At 40.2% G+C, this 16,909-nt stretch overlaps 1 long non-coding RNA gene across 2 annotated transcripts in view; it reads left to right on the forward strand.

The window, feature by feature from the left end:
- Nucleotides 1–13,882, forward strand: part of LOC133211047 (uncharacterized) — a 41,530-nt gene extending 27,648 nt beyond the window's left edge. The window contains exon 5 of one of the 2 annotated variants that reach the window (XR_009725089.1): nt 12,689–13,882. This is a non-coding gene — a long non-coding RNA (uncharacterized LOC133211047). Of the gene's footprint in view, nt 1–1,738; nt 3,917–12,688 lie in introns of those variants that run through there. The other variant, XR_009725087.1, reaches the window with a different exon arrangement.
- Nucleotides 13,883–16,909: the final 3,027 nt, after the last annotated feature.

Consider the following 16,909-nt stretch of genomic DNA (forward strand, 5'->3'; position numbering starts at 1 on the left):
CTAATTTTGATGAGGCCTCAGGGTTTCCACCTCTCAAAGGTACTGAATTAATCACTATTTGCCCTTCACAGGTATTTGGAGGAGAAATTTTACAGTAAAACTCATAAGGATGTCTTAACCAACAACATATATGGCAACAGTGGTGAGCATCACAGGACAAGCAACCTATGAAGCAGTCAAAATATCTGCTTATAGGTCCCTTTCCTTTTGCACATAGTGGGTACAAACAGCTGGCTGTTACACTGCTTTTTTCTTTTTTTCTTTTTTTTTTTTTTTTTCCTGGTATGTTCTTTCTAATAAATTGTATATGTGACTTTGGATACATAAAGTACTTTTATTGTCATTCTTATGGGAAGCACAATAGAGAAAGAACTTCTCACAAAGGAACAGCACAAGATTTATTCACTGTAGAAGACATAAGAGCCTGGAGGATGGCTTTAAATGAAGCTGAAAAACATTGGAGAAACTTCAGTTTTACTAAGCGTTGATGACACTTGAAACTACTTACAGCTAGTAGGTATTCACAGGAAGGTGATGCTTTCTGTTTCTCCATGAAAAGAACATGTAAATATGCACATAGTTCATTACTTTTAAAAGTCAGACTATCAGTTAATTTTGACAACTAAGTAGTTCCTCACATATATGCAAACATTCCAGCATTTTCTTAACTTTCTGCAAGTATTTCTGAGCCTACACTTTTTTCAGCCTTTTTAAATCGGAGAGCCTGATTTTGGAAAAACCAAAGGCCTCCTTGTGTTGTACCACTGCCATACTTTTAATTTGACACCAAATAACAATTAGACTTAACTGTGAATATTTCTTTACTGTTACCTCCATTTTGGCCGATTCCTCACTCATGTAAGTGGAAATGAATGCTGGTAATTAAACATTACCTTAGTAGCCACTGCAATGCTGAGAAATGCTGGTCTGTACCACCTAAACATTTTCCAAGCCTAGTGGTTGTGGTTCACCATAGAAATTATTCAAAGAGAGTTTTCCCAAGATAACTTTCACAAGCTAGCAACATCATCACAACAGCAACAAAACCAGCTAGATCTGTTCTGGTTCCTATTGCTATACTATATACACATGCTATATACAGATACACTGTCTACCATTTCCGGCACAGTGCAGTGGAAGTGGCTCAGCCAGATTTATGTTCTGTGGCAGGTGAAGTACGTTGTGCTAAGTGATCTACATTTACTACCAACTGGCAAAACAAGGATCTGGGCATGTGGCATATCATGGCAAGAATATTATTCACTTCCTAAATTCCCAAATATAATGGAAAAGACATGTAAAACATGTTCCTCAATGCATAGAGCAGGCCTCTGGGAATGTAAGTTTAACATCAACGAGAACATGTACAACCCAAGTAATGCAGGAGAAGGGTAGAGGTGAGGATATAGCTGCAGTCTGGTCAAGGTAAGACCAGACCGTGACCGACCTGTTACCACGGGTGCATCACTTGTCTTCCTCACAAAACTAACAAGCTCTTCTCTGACACATGCTATTATAAGCAGCTTTTTGATTCCTTGCAGACTAAGATTATGCTGTGTGTCTTTTCTAGTGGTTATATTTCTTCAGGAACTATAAATGAAATTTGATCCTTGAAACATATGTGTAAAAATGTGCTTTTAATGATTTTACACTGTGCATCTATAAAAGTTTAATGTGCTATATTAAGGTTACAGAACTAATCACTATCCCTCTTTTTCATCACCGTCTTTTATTCCAGCATGTTTGAAACTACAACTTGATCCACAGTCTGTTGAGGCCAGTAAGGGTCTTCCCTTGGCATCTGAAGGCTTCTGATCAGTTGTGTCAGTTCCTCAAGACAAAGACCCTATCTTTTGAGTCAGTCGGTGTGTGGTTTACGTTGGTAAGTGCTTAGTAAATTAGGTGAGTTTGCTGCGTTAGAGACAGAAGATGTGTTGCAAGTTCATAACTGCTCTTAACTACATAGTGAAGACCTTGCTCAGATCATGATTCTACGAATACAGCGAATAATAAGTGAAATTCAAACTCTGAAACTATGCAATTAATTTCCGTTCCGGAGAACTAAGAGAATACAGCAAGAATGGGTTATCAGGTACTGAGGTGACCAACCTTTCTAAAATATGCCAGCATGCAAGCTTTTGCTGAGTAAACTATAAACTTCTACACTATTGCAGAATGACTGTCAGTTCCTGCCTCATAAAATCTAAATGTAACTTTTTTCAAAGAGTTAATCAGAGTACACCACCAAGAATAAGTCATTTCAAGAATTACCATCAACGAACTCATCTGAACCTAGCCCAGCTACTGCCTGCAGCTTCAAACAGATGCAGCACTTACTCCAGGCACTCTCCCATTCCTCACTGTCCATCACACCTCTCTGGAAAATGGGAAGAGCAACTGTTACAGCTACAGAGAAGTCTGCAGAAGGGTTGACATCAAAGCTGTGTTTTTCCTTTCTCAGTGTGCTAGTTTTCTTTTCACTTTTACAAACAGTGGCTGCTATATGTTTTGGCAGGCTTGTGCTTCTGGCTTGATTTTACACCACCTATTGTTAAAGGCCATTTAGTATTACAGTGAAATAGTAGGTTTGGTTTGTTTATTTACAATGTCTCCCTTTCTTTTGGAGTTTTTCTATTAAATGAAAATCTCTTTGCCCACAGAGGAGCTGTAGCAGCTTTCACTGGGAAAGTAAGTTTCTGTCAGTATTTTTTTGTATGTCTTCACTTTTAAAAAAGGTGTCATGAAAAGAGCTGCAAAACCCACCATTGCTGGCAAAGAAAAGAAATTGTAATCAGTTCCTTACAACAGAGTAACAATTCTTTAATATTTGCACTATTCGCTAGGAGTTCATTCATGTAACAACAGCACATCCTGTGAATCACACCTTAACGTTGTTGGAGCTTTTTATAGTAAAATAGATTAAGGGTGGAGAATTCATATAAAGGGACAAGAATGTAACTCACACATTAGTCAGTGATTGTGAATCAAAATTATTCTGGGTAATTAAGTAAGTCTGAAGGTGTTTAAGTGCACTAAAAGAGAGCCAAGACAGTGTAAAATACTTTTGCGCTAAAGAAAGCATAAATCACAGCAACTTACCCTAGAATTTGACTCAGCCGCTGCTTAAGTTACATACTGTGTAAATCCATAAAGTCAGCTACTACAGGCTCTTCAGTTTGTTGAATGTTTTAATTAAGGGGATTCTGTCAAGGTATTTCTCATTATTAGCAGAATATTGTATACAAGATGACTAGAGATGGGTGAATTCATTTTACCTCATTACAAGCCCATTCAAAGAGCATTTCTAATCATGAAATAGTATTAGTTTCTTGTTCTTTTCAGAAGATCGCATAGAATAATACCTAATAATAAAATAAGGGAAGCAGAAGAGAAGAAAGCAGCATGGGAAAACAAATATGAACATAGTGTGAAGAATGGATTAGATAACATGGGAAGAAGATCTGAAAGAAAAACTAGTAATACATCCTGCCCATGGTCCAAAGAAATATCTGACATGTTGTGTAGCTGGGTGTTATTTTCTGACCTGCTAAGTAAGGTTTAAATTGCATTAAAGAAATGTCTGCAAAGTCACATTAGCTCTGCAAAACCTGTGGATCATAAGAATAATGTAAGATGTTCACAGACATTGAGTTTGCTCAAGACTGATGATAATCCCTTGTGAAACGCAAACTGAAATCTGTTTGCCTACCAAAATAAGGCCTTTTTCTTACCCCCCTTCCCATTCACAGACACAGGCATGTTGTTGGCTTGTTATTGTAGTTTATGAATCTTGGCCTTTATTCCTGTGAAATTAGTCTTATCAACTTAATCTGACAAAATGTAAAATTCTATGTAAAGCTGACAGACTTGGAAAAAGTAATAGAAACTAAAAGGAGATAAACATAGCTTTATGAAACTGTGTTTTTTGAAATAGTTCTTTTACTCTGAAGGGCTACGTAATTATACCAAGCCATATGTGTGTCTTTTTTTTTCTTTAATATATATTCCTGAAACTGGACAAGTGCTAATAGCACCACTCAGGAGAATGACATCTATCATCTAGAAAGTTCTCATTATAGCTTACTTTATCAGTTCAATGATGGAAAAAAAATCAGCTAGAAATCAGAATCTCCAAGTAGTATTTTAGCTGAACTTAAAATAATATTCTAAAGTCTGATCATATAAATGTGGCATTAGGCAAAAGCCAGCCATGCTAGGTGTCACTTCTTGTTTACCTGGAGACCTACATAATGAATTATACTATTATCACATAGTACAGGACAGGTGTAATTTGAAAAATACATCCCATAGCATATAAATCATATGATATAAAGCAAACACTCCATAGGTTATGGGTTTTACTATTCTTGAATCAAGATTTCTTATGCCAGTTGGTAGCGTTTTATGCTCTTCATCAGTCTTTTAATAACAACCTATTTGATCTTTCTATCTAATTGCTCTCATGTTAATAATTATGTGGGATTAGGAAAGCTCTAATTCTTGACTGTGCATATGGGAGGATGTATAGTTATGACATCCCTGTAAAATCTTTGTGAGAAAGACATGACCCAGGGCAGTGCAGAAACTCTCAGAAGAGCTGATGAGCTGGGCATAGTGCCACGTTGACGTAGCTGCCCTGTGCCAGCTTGCTGTGCCAGCCTGGGTGGTCGCCATCCCTCAGAACCAGACGTCCTCTATAGGGCTCCTTCCCTGAGGGTAGCAGGGGAATTTCTAGCTCTAGTGCTTTAATAGGCTCTCTTTTAGCTATGTCAGTGTGTCACAGTCTTTTGGTTACTTGCTGTCTTAGGCATGGAAGCTGCTTTTTGCAGGTGGTAGGCTGAGGCTCTGTGAGGCTTGCAGGACACCAAGCTGAGGCTGGGAGTCACCAAGCAGGATCTTAAAGCCCATGTCTCTGTATCACACACAAGAATGATAGGAACATTTTTCTTATTTACTGTGACTGATGGAGACTCGCAGGCATTTTGTCTTGGAAAAACTGGCTGAAGACTGCTGTCTTCATGCTTATTCCAACAGCTCCATGAGGCAATACAATGGATACAATTTTTTTCGTTTTGAAGCATTTCTTCAGGCTGAGCTGCTTCAGTCATTGCTTTGGTAAGCATCCCCACAAGCATGATGGAAAGGCAGAGACTGATATGGTCTTTGAACTATTTGCAGTATGGGAGAGGTAGAAACAAGTCAGACTTGCTTTGTTTCTAGAGTAGTGTGTTGGAATAACAAGATCCTCTTGTTCTTGTTTAGCCACACCGTTGCTGCATAGGATAAGTGGAGAGGGAAGGAAGTGGAGGGGGGAATGGAGGGGGAAGTGGAGGGGGAAGGAGAAACCTAAATTCTTCACATTTCCTATGCCTGCACGGGAAGCTGAATTTCCTGGTAGGTACTTTCTGCTGCCCCCTCACTTCCATGGCCAGTAATACACTGTGTGGCTGGGAGGCATGGACTTCCTCATTTCCAACTAGACACCATTAAAATCTTGTCCACTGTGAGGAAGACCATGTCCATTTTGGCTGATGATGGAAAGAAGGATCTAGGAGGAAGGAAGAATAGAAGGCCACGGTGGACACAAATGGTCGTGGGTAATCAAATGCTTCAGCCATGCTGCTGTTTGAAGACATAGGAACAGGGGGACTCCCATGTTAGCCATGCAGTGTGTGGGAAGCCATCTTTCACACCAGAAAAACAGGTCTGGTAGGTTACTGGACTGCAGCACTCTGCAAGAGGATGGGGCATGATTTTCGCATTTCCTTACACTTCTCAATTCATCATATGAAGAACTGGGCTGCAAGCACTTGGGTGTGCTTGGGAACGGGTTGGTTTCTGTTTCCTTTCCACACCTGATCTGGGGTTTGCACATGGGTCCCTGCTGTGAGAAAAGATAAACAGCAAGAAGGGAGCTCCAGGCACTTCTCATCCTGCCTGTTCCTCTCAGCCCCTCCACGTACCACTGCTTGTTACTGGGAAAAAAAACCCAAAACACAAAAAAAACCAAAAAAAACCCAAATCGGTCCTTTCAGCAGATTAAACTTTCTAACTGAGCCATTCTTGAGGTGTTACTTCCCCTTGCAGTTAATATTTGTCAGCGTAGTTGCTTCTAACTCTCCATGCAAAATACACTACGTTTTTCACACCTTTGCATTACTCAGCATAAAGTGTATTTCATGTAACAAATTCCTTTTCTGTCCTCTGAGTGGTCTTTTCTGAGATAAGGCTATAGTCCTTCCCTTTCCCCTGACAGTGGCAGAAAGAACAGGGGGAGCTTTCCCTTTGCTTGCGTATCTGTGTCTGCTCACAGAGTACCTGGGGGTGTCCACAGGTCCACAACTCCGTGACAGTAGGGTGTGATACAGGGAATTAACTCAGAATAAGGGATGGTGCAAGGATGTGGCTTGTGAGAGCTCTGTCCTGGCTCTCCTCTCAGTGACAGCGCTGTGATTAGAGCCAAGCAGTTTACTGAGGACAACCATTACCTTTTCCTACCCAAGTAAGAGCTTTCCTGGCTGCACCGCCCTGCCTTCCCCTCGGTGTTTCAGCTAGAAAAGCTACGTTAACGTGCACCAACTCTGGGGTTGTGTCTGCCTCTTGTCAAACCCACAGCGCACGCCCGAGAGCAGCGTTAGCTCGGGCATGAATGGGCCCAGGAAAGCCCGGATGGCCATGGATTACCCCGTCTGGCTGGGAAGGCGAGGAGCGGGAGGAGCGCGGGACAGGCAGGGCCTGCCGTGCTGCTCCCGAGGCGGGACACGAGGTGGCGCCGTGTGGGGTGACCGGGCCCCCGCTGGAGCCCCGGGGGCCGCGCTGGGTGAGGGAGCGAGTCCGCGTTTCCTGTTCTGTCACATTTTAAAGGCGCTTGCTCATCCCCGGATCTGCCGGAGGACAGGCACACGCCTCCGGAGAGGAGCTCGGCAGCCCGGGCTGCGCTGGGAGGGTTTAGGCCTGAGATCCGACTGAGAGGGCTTCAGAGGCCGGCAGTGCCTGCCCTCTGTTAACCCACAAAGGGGGCACCCAGTTTTCCAGACATAAATATAAAACAAAATAAGAAATAAATGGTTATCATTAGGAAACGGGTGGGGTAAGTAAGGAGGTAAAGGTGAGAGATTGCAGAGACTTTCAGGGTTTTAAAAGTTGGCACAGAAGTTTTTTTCTCTCCCTCGGTCCTTTGAGGTAGGCTATTTCTATGAAGAAAATTCTGCTCACATTACAAAAGGGGCATGTCAAGGGGTTTGACTGTCATTGAGGTTGAAATGAACTTTGTCACCCTGTTTAAATATTTAAGTCTCCTGACACAGGCAAATACATTGGGAAGTGCTAAAAAATATATTTAAAAATACAGCTGCCTTTGAGATGAAGCATTCCTATTCCCACTGTATCAGTCCACTTCGCTCAAGCAACCCTGAACTATAAAGTATGGCAGGAAACTGCAGACCAGAGAAGCAGTTCCGTTATCAGAATCTGTCTATTTGTGCATCTGGAGTGGTGACACTTTGATTTATAGTTTCAGCCACTCTATTGATTAACCAAGAGGTTAAGCATTACAGTGATAAGCATGTGTGTCAGTTTACTTTCTGCATCCAGTTATGCTAGTGTCCTAGTCTCTTAAATAGCTGTGGTTTTATTATTTTCTTATACCAGTTTGCATATTGGTGAAATTTAAAGAATATTTTTTTTATTTTCTCTTAACAGTCTTAACTTCTCCCCACAAATACAGGGTTTCCACTGTTTCGTTGGTACGTGCTTGTATTAAAAGTGCTAATTTAACTTAGAAAGTGGTCTTCAAAACCCGCTCTATAACACATCCTTGCTTTGGATGTAACATTAAGGAAGGTACTGGATGCACTTTAAAATAAAAGGTCATTTTTTTAGATTGAGTTGGATAAAATCATTGTTGGGAGAAATTGTTGTAGTGTGGTCTGGGCAAAAACCAGTTTTGTGTTGGTGTGTTTTGTCTGAGATGATCTCAGAAGGCAATAGCTTCCTGGGCAGCTGCGAGTATAGAAGGTGAAAGCTGGAGAGACTTACATGAGTGGGAGCCCTTAGTCATAATTTCAAGTCTTGTCTCAAGTGTAAACTGTACACACCATACTGACAGGTTTGTCCCTTCCTGTGGAGGTGGAGGATCATCATGATCATCCCCCTGTTTTCATCTCTTGTGGGTCACACAAACCATTCTCTGAGAGGTTGGAACTGAGGACTAGGGTGGAAGAGGCTAGAAAGGGCTGAGAGAGATCACCTCATATGTATTGGTGGAAATAATATCATAAAGTAACACAGCCTGGCATGAACAGCAAACCTCTGTTTTTTCTGATGGTTTCTGAACCTCCAGCTCTGACCCTGTGCTCATTTGGTTGTGGTAGGCTTAACTGGTTACACAAACAGCTCCCAGCCTCCAGATGCTACAGAATCCCACAGCTAATGAGTAGTGAGTCATTTTTGCATCCTTACAGATTACTTTGTTCATTTCTTGAAGGCAGAAAATATCCAAGACATTTTTTCACAAACATTTTGAGTAAATCTTTCTCTACCTAAAGGAGGAAACTGCTCAGGTTGTGTTTCTGTCCTTACAGTAACTGGGCTATAGAGTCCTGATTCTGAAAAGTGCAGAGCATATGCAGCACCTGCCAAGATAGATGGGGGATGGAGATTCTCTGGGTTACTGAAATAATAATCACTTCAGTTTCCCTACTACAGTTCTTTTTTTGAGTCTGTGGCTGTATAAACCATACATCGCATATTGACATTTATGTCCTTCAGATATATGACATCACTTGTCACTTAATGTAAGTTTGTTCAAGCTATACAAAAGCCAAAGCAGATCATATGCCTGAAATCTGAGCTCCTAGTTAGGAAGGAACATACTCTTACTGACTGACTCATGATTTTTTTGGTCTTATGTTCAAGCTAGTAAAAAATGAATATGAAACCAGGAATTAAGACAGAAGTTAAAATCTGCAGAAGAGGTTTTAAACAAACTGTGAAAACTATGCAAATCAAAGTCCAGATCCTGCCTACTTTCAGTCACAGAAATGGTCAGTGTCTAAATAAGCACTTCCAATGAGCAGTGTGATGGGGATTCGTTCAGCATGGCAACGATGTGTTTGACCCATGGTCAGCCTACAGGTATGTGTCCATACATGGGCAACGTGGACACTATCTGCATGACAAAGTATGTACATGCTAAATATATTGGGCCAGTGGTTTCAGCAATCTAATAATATGTTTGGGGTATATTTGTTAAAACTTTATTCTTTGTGAATAAAGCAACTTATGTTTGTAGTCTGCAAAGATACACTTGCAAACATTACCTATTTGTCTATCTATCTTCTGGCTCGCTTTGGTTTCAGACTGTTTTGTTGTGAAGTGTAGCTTTAGGGATACACAGCGGGATGTATGTTGTGGGATATGTGATGGAATGTATGTTGTGTTTGAGGTGATGAGTCTGTGGTCCTCCTGTGCACACTGGATGTGAATTCCTTTCTGGCTATGTGCACCAGCTGCCGGCCAAGCTTTGTCTCCTGCACTAACACATTTCTGCGCTGTGAGAGACACTTTGTTCACATCTGGAGGGTAGCTGATGCAAATCGTCATGATCACAGAGGACAAAGCAATAGTTCAGACCTGCCATATAAATGGATTTGAAAAGAAACAGGCTAAAATCTTATATATGACCATGTCTTCAACAGGAAGCCAGCAGAGTAAATGATGATGTGACATCTTTTCAGCAGAAAAGCTGTTCTGATCTAAATCATCTTTCTGAGATTTCAGGTCTGGATACATAAATATTTGTGAATTTTGGCCACCAAATATGCATGGATTACTGTAAATAGAAATGCATCCCCTATATACAGAGAGAGAGAGCATTTTTGAAAACAAGGACAAGTTATGTGCTACGAGAGAGGTATTCAAAAAAGCCTCAGCCTGGGCCCATCTGTAGTTACCTGAGATGTTCTGGGAAAGAGAGGCACGTGTGGGTGATGGTGATGTCTTCAAAATGCTCTGATGAGGAATGTGGTATGTGATCACATTTATGTCTCTGCATGGATGATCTGATTAAAACCATAGGAAACATCTGGGAGAGGACAGATGTGAGTTGCTCAGTAAAGAGGATAATGGGAAAAGAACTAAGAAAATATGTCAGGTCTTCAAATAGGAAAAGGCTAAGGATATAGAAGAAGTAAAAGTTAGATCAATTTGAGTCATGCATGTCTTGGTTTTATGTGTTTATTGGAACAAAAAGAAAGTTGAAAAGTAAAAATTCTGTGCTGAGCTCAGGAATCCTCATATATGACAGCTGCAAACTGGGAATATGTTTTTAAGTCCCAGCTTTGCAACATCACTGTGATACAGGGACTGACAACATGGAAACCAGTTTTATTTTCAGCTTTGGTCTCTGATGTAGATAGGAGTGAGTGGATGTGTGCGTCTGTGCTACACCTGTTGAGCCCAGATTTGGGGTGATCAGTTTGTCATGCTGTGTGGTCTGCCGCTCTTGGCTTTGTTCACAAAACTTAAAGAAATATGATAAATATTAATGAAATTATACATTTTCTTTCCAAAGAGATAAATTACAAGAAGAATAACAGTCTTTTTAGTTACTTGGAAGCTTTACCTAAATAAAAGGATGTCACGGAACGTATTCGTTCTTTTGTTTATTTGGTTTTGTTATATGCTTTTATAGCTTTGCCTGGTATTCAAAGACTGAAGCAACTTTACTGAGATCAATAAGAAGCACTGATCCATCCCTCAACCTTCCCCAGACTTCTCCCCTGTGGCAGCTCCAGAGCTTTAACACTCCAGGTGGAGTGTGTCTGGCTCCAGGTAAAGTCTGTCAATAGTTTTTATCTGACACACTGTATGTATTTTTCATACAAATGAAAAAGGCAGGTTCAGCACTACCAAACAACTGAGAACTTGATTTCATTCTATCAAGTTACTTGTCAAAACCAACCAAGCAAAAAGTAACTTTTTTAAAACTCCTGAAAATAAATTGAAAACATAGCTTTTTCTTTTTTTTTTTTTTTTTTAATTGCAATACTTTAAAATAAATAGTAACATTTTCTGGTTTGAAAATACCATACATGTTCAATTTCTTCTGAAATGTATTTTTTTGAAGGAAAGAAACTCTTAAAATCACAATGAAAATTCTGTTTCAGGTTAAGTTAAATATTTTCATGCAGTTCAAAAAGTTGTTTAAAAATTCAGATTTGCTCAGTGGTTTTAATTTTGTCTGATTGTCCTGTGACTGGAAGCATCAACAACTACACAGCTTCAGTGGCTGACTCTAATCTAACTCTATATCCCTGAAAAAAGGCTGGTTTTCTGTCATTTGTAAGTAGGGTCCTGTAGCAAATACTAATGCTTGTTTTCCAGGAATTTAAGCAGCGAAGTACTCTTTAAAGGACACATAGCATAGAAGGCAGAGTGCAGATGGCATGCAAACCAAACTTCTATCAGTTTAGACAAGTCAAAAGATACTCATCCAAAATAGAGAAATTCCCCTCCTGCCATTCCCCATCTTGATTTCTTTTATGCTTGTGAGTATTCTTTTGGATTCAGACAGACTTTTTTTTGTGGGCACCTCCTTTTATTATGATCCTTCTACAATTTCCAACACCATCTAGATTTTGACTTTCCTGATCAACTCCAGATCAAGGTACCTTCAGGAAGATCATTGCTCTGCAATCCAGACTGAGAAAAAATAAGGGTTTTTTTTTCCACCAGATTCAGATTTTACCAGTAAGGAAGAGATACTCAGGATTGTTCCTTTTCAAATTAGCCTGGAAAACAGACACATGCTACACCACGTAGACATCTGTAGATCATAGCGTCTGAACATAAGTCAGTCTAGGATTTCCTAGTGGTGTGATGGGTTAATCATTGCTAACAGTCAAATGCCCATCCAGCTGCACTCCCTCTCCTCAACAGGACAGGGGACAAGAATGAGAAAGCGTGTTTGTCAAGATGAGGACAGGGAGGTTACTTTACCAATTACCATCACCAGCAAAACAGACCTGAATTGGGAAAATTAATGTATTGCTAGCTTAAATAGATCCAGGCAGTAAGAAACAGGAATATAAACATTAAAAAAAAACCCTTTCTTTCCACCATTCCGAGGCACAGCTTCAGTCCTTCATTCCCGATTCCTCTCACTGCCCTGCTGTGTGTTGCGGGGAATGCGCATTATGCAGTTTCTCTCTGCTCCAGTGTTGATCTTTTCCATGGCCTCCAGTCCCTCATGAAAAAAACCTCTTCCAGTATGAGCTCTCTATGGGCTTCAGTTACTTGAAGACTATCCATGTGCTCTGGCGTAGTCTTCTCCGTGGGCTGCTGGGGAGTATCTGCTCTAGTGCCCAAAGAACCTTCTCCCCTGACCTTGGTGCTTCCTCTGTTATTTCTCACCTTTTTCTCCCCCTTCTCTTCTGCTGGTCCAATGTTTTCTACCCTTTCCTACAGACGCTTTCACAGAGGAACCCCAGACTCCCCTGATGGGGTCAGCTGCATGTGTGTGTGTCTACTGGGGAGCTCACTGAAGCCGGCTGTGTTCAGCATCAGGCAGCCCCCAACCTCTTCTCTCAGAGGTCACCCCTACAGCACTCCTGCCAAACACAACCAATACAATGGCATATATATAGGTTCACCACATCACCCTTTCCTGTTCCTTTCATTTCCCCAGGAAGCTGTGGAGACACTGCAATGAAGACTGGTAGAGCTTGTGATGGCTCCAGTAACATGCAGAGGGAAAAGCAGTGAGAGAGGCATTTGTTGTATGTGAATGAGGCTTGAAAGGCATCTCCCCAGATCTAGGAAAGTTATGATATACCAAACTAGCTTGTACTGAAAAATGCTTGTCCACTAATAGCAATAACAACTGTGTCACGTGTTCACTGCAAAGATGCCCAAGGACACTCACCTGTATTGTATTGAAAAGGAAAAGACCAGAAATGTATTAGTACTGGATAGATAAAATATTTAAATGGCTATAGCTAGATGGACTGTAGAGATTGTAATCTGATACATATGCATTCACTGAACATTTTTTTACTAGAGTTGCAGCATAAATGACCCCATTAAATCCTGTTATTCTCCTAATCCAATAAGCACTTAATCTCATTGCAAGTGTTGGAAATAATTATTCATTTATACACTTGTTTTTGCCACACATTTTATGTCAACAAGGAGTGTGCCTTTGACTAATCAGTTAAAACAGCTGGCGGATAAAGTAATGAATAAGAATCAAGAATGTGCTATTACTAGGAAGGGCACTGTTGTTTCTTCTTTGGTTTGAGATGTTATTGATTCTACAAAGAAATGTTGTATTATGCACAAAGAAAACCTTTTGTAGGACAGTCTCTACTCTGTGTTAACAACCACCAGGATAAGGGTGAAAAATAAAAAGGTTAGTGGTTCTCAAGGTGCCTCAGTCTGCTGCTTTACTTATCCCCAACTCCTTGCATTTTGCATCTGTGAATAGGTGGAAGGACTCTTTTCAGCACTCTTCACTTCTCTTATCTCTCCAATGTTTGCCATACTGAGCTCGGTGAAGAAGTCAGATGTGTGAGTTTTGCTGGTTGACAATTCCCTCCCAAAAGAGGAGATTCTCATGAAGACCACTGCAAGGAAAATCTCATTCTTTTGTGCTCCTGCATGAGCTGCAGCAGATAGAGTCTATTCTGGTCACTAAGGACCTGTTTGATGGTCAGATATTTTTAAGTTTATTCACCTCAATTCTGTCTCACAAGTCCACACCCCTCTTGGGAAACACTTTGCTCTCCTCTTTAGAAACAATCTGTGTGCATGCTGGGACTTATGTTGGGCTTACTGTTCCACTGCAGTAGTCTTGTAGGACACTGGGGTGGAAGTGCGAGCCACGGAGAAGAGTAAGCCCCCCCAGCTGGGGGACTTACTGCTACATACCAGTATGGTGCCACTTGTGGAAAAGGGTCATGCCAGTCACACCTCAGGTGAGGACAAGGAGGCAGACACAAAACAAATAGATGTTGGACTGTGGATATTTTTCATCCCTACTTCCTATACTTGTGCATGTGTTTATTACAGCTGTAGATGTATTTGTCACTAAAGAGAAGTCCTACCCTTTGTCAGGAGAACAAGAAAAAAAGGATGATGATTTTGCTGTCACAGCTGTGTCTGGAACATAATGCAAGTATTAAAGCATCAGGTAAGAAAGGAAACATTTTAAAGGTTAAGGAACTCTTCAGGATAGGTAAGCTTGAAGTTATTTTTAACAAAGATGTTTCTGTAATGATGCTGTACTGTATGAGGAAACTTCACAGTTCTCCATGACATTCACACTAGGTGTTACACCTTTGTAGAATGATGGCTTTGTCACTTTGGCTTTAATGTAATAAGATTAGGAACACTTGCAAAATCTACTGCTGCTAAAGATACTTCCCCTTTCACAGTCAGTGCTTTTCACACAGGTGTTTATTTCTATAATTCATATTTACAACCTTTCCTGTAAAAGAGATTAACTATATTTGAAATTTTGGGGGACTACCTGCTACTTCTTAAGTAACTCCACTGAAAATGTTAAAAATAGGAATTCAAGGGGATATACCCATTGAAAATAATGTCTCCCAACATATATTCATTAAGACAAAATACCTGGAAGGCTTCCTACAGTCAGTCCATTAATTCCATCAAACATAACCAAGAAATATAAGGAAAGATCCAAACCTTACCTAATATCTAGAAATGCTACAGTAATAGCCACGTTAGAAATGCTGTTGATAGGAGACTCTCTTAGCTTCAACCTCAATAATGACAGTAGAATAGGGACAATAGTGAGGAAACTTGTTGAGAATTTCAGGAAATCTTATCAGTGTTCTTACACCTTTGAGTAGGAAAGCTGTTCTCATTGAGAGTCCTTAGATTATCCCATCACCTTCACATAATGTTTGTACAGTGAATGCTGGGCAAAATTGCAGATTGTCTTCCAATAGCCCTTATCTTTCTGCCTTCTGCTTAATGTAGCAAGGCATCTGAAAAGGGAAAAATCACATGTGTGAGCCTTCCTGGAATGCATAACATGTTGCAGACATGCTTCCTAAGGAACAGTGGTATGACAGTATCACAGCTGCTGGATGCATAATCAAAGATGTATCCATAAACGGCCGATGGCACTGGAATCTAGGGAAATGCATCGCTGAGTCACATATGCTCCATGTGCACAAGTATCCATTGCCAGAAAGCAGTGGTGTGACAGAAGAATATTGAAGTGACACTGAAAACTGTTGAAAGACCCTGCTAAGGCCTTACCATTGTGAAATGCTTGAAAAACTTATTTGTATTCTTTGCAGATGTAACTGACTGGTTTTCAGCCAGAATATGCAAAGAGAGGAACAGTTTTGGATCTTGGGTCAATGAGATAATTCCTCCAACCTCATAGCAAATTTAGGTGAATTATATTATTCATAATGTGGCCTGTGAATGTTTGCTCTTATTTTAGGATACTTAAATGGCAATTCAAAATAAGATGGCATTTTAGAGACTTATGGACAACTACCATGTATCATCTGGCATCATTTTAGGATAGTTTTTTGTATGCATATTTAGATCTGGAGAGGTGGAAGACTTGTTTTTGCACCCTAAATTCAGTTATGGGTGCAAATCTACAGATTACATCAATCAGGACTTGCCAGTTTAAGTTATGCGATTTAGAAAGTCAGTTATTAAATATATGGATATCCTTGTGCAAATGTAAGAATCAGGAAGCAAATTATTAAAGCCTAAATTACATGTGTGGATAAAACCTCCTTGGCATTAGCCTATTCCAAGTGATTCCTCTTAGTGGCTTAACCATGGCTATTAGAGGGACTAGGTGTCAGTGCCAGTATTAAAATGGAAAATGGAAAAAGTATTTGATTGATTGGTTAATCTACTGAACAACACTGACTCATGTTAATAGGGTGAGTATCCTTTGTGTGGCCCTAGAAAACCAAGTGTGTGTTTCTAGCTCTGCCCTTCACCTACCGGATGACCTTGAGTGCATAGCATTGTCCATTGCTTGAGGTTTCCCATTAAAAATGGCAGTAATATTTCCTCACTTTTGTAAAAGTCCATGAAAGCAGTTAATAAAAATCATTTCACAGGAGTCAGGCATTATTCTTACTACTGATCTATTATTGTGACAATTCTTGTAGGTTACGAGAGAAGACATTTCCTCTGCCAGCATGCAGCCAGTATGGAACTCATACCTGCTGTAGTTACAGATCATCTGTAGCTGCAGAATGATTTGAGGTCAGATCAGCAATAGCTATAGATTTTCACAAGTCTTAAAAGCTGCTTTTAAATGACAGTAGCTGGAAAGACCATGAATATCCCAAGGGAAAAAAAAATGGTGACAAACTTTCCTTGTAATTGATTTGCATCAGTCAGAATATCTGTGAAACACAAAGGCCAAACAACTTATGTAAAAAACCCTATGTGAATCTAAGATTAGCCTTGACATTTTCAAAACCTCAGAAAATTAGGGGAAGGGCTGCAGCCCTGAGGATTGTAGTCCCTAAGGCTGACTGGAGGAGAGATTGTATTAAACATTTTGAGACCTGAATGATCCATTTGGTATTAGAGAAGATTTACAAGATCCTCAGAGTATGCTTGAAACATCTGACTGAGAGAGAGTCTATGGACTTTCTGCTTTCTTGTTAGGGATTCTCAAGGGCACCATTAAGGAATCAACCATTGTGATTGATGGAAAAATAAAGAAATTGAAGAAGAAATGAAGACAAACTATAATGTGGACTTTTTCCTGCAGTCCCATGATATCTTCAGCATTAAGTGATTTTGGCAGATAATTTCTACTATGAGGCATGTGGATAGCCAGAAGGCTATTAAGAGAGAATGATACTATAATATAAGCATGGAGGATTCTTAT

The sequence above is a fragment of the Neopsephotus bourkii genome, unplaced genomic scaffold (genome assembly GCF_033783945.1).
Source record: "Neopsephotus bourkii isolate Nb327-2 ecotype Australia unplaced genomic scaffold, CSIRO-AGI_Nbou_v1 NB_549, whole genome shotgun sequence".
Taxonomy (NCBI): Eukaryota; Metazoa; Chordata; class Aves; order Psittaciformes; family Psittacidae; genus Neopsephotus; species Neopsephotus bourkii.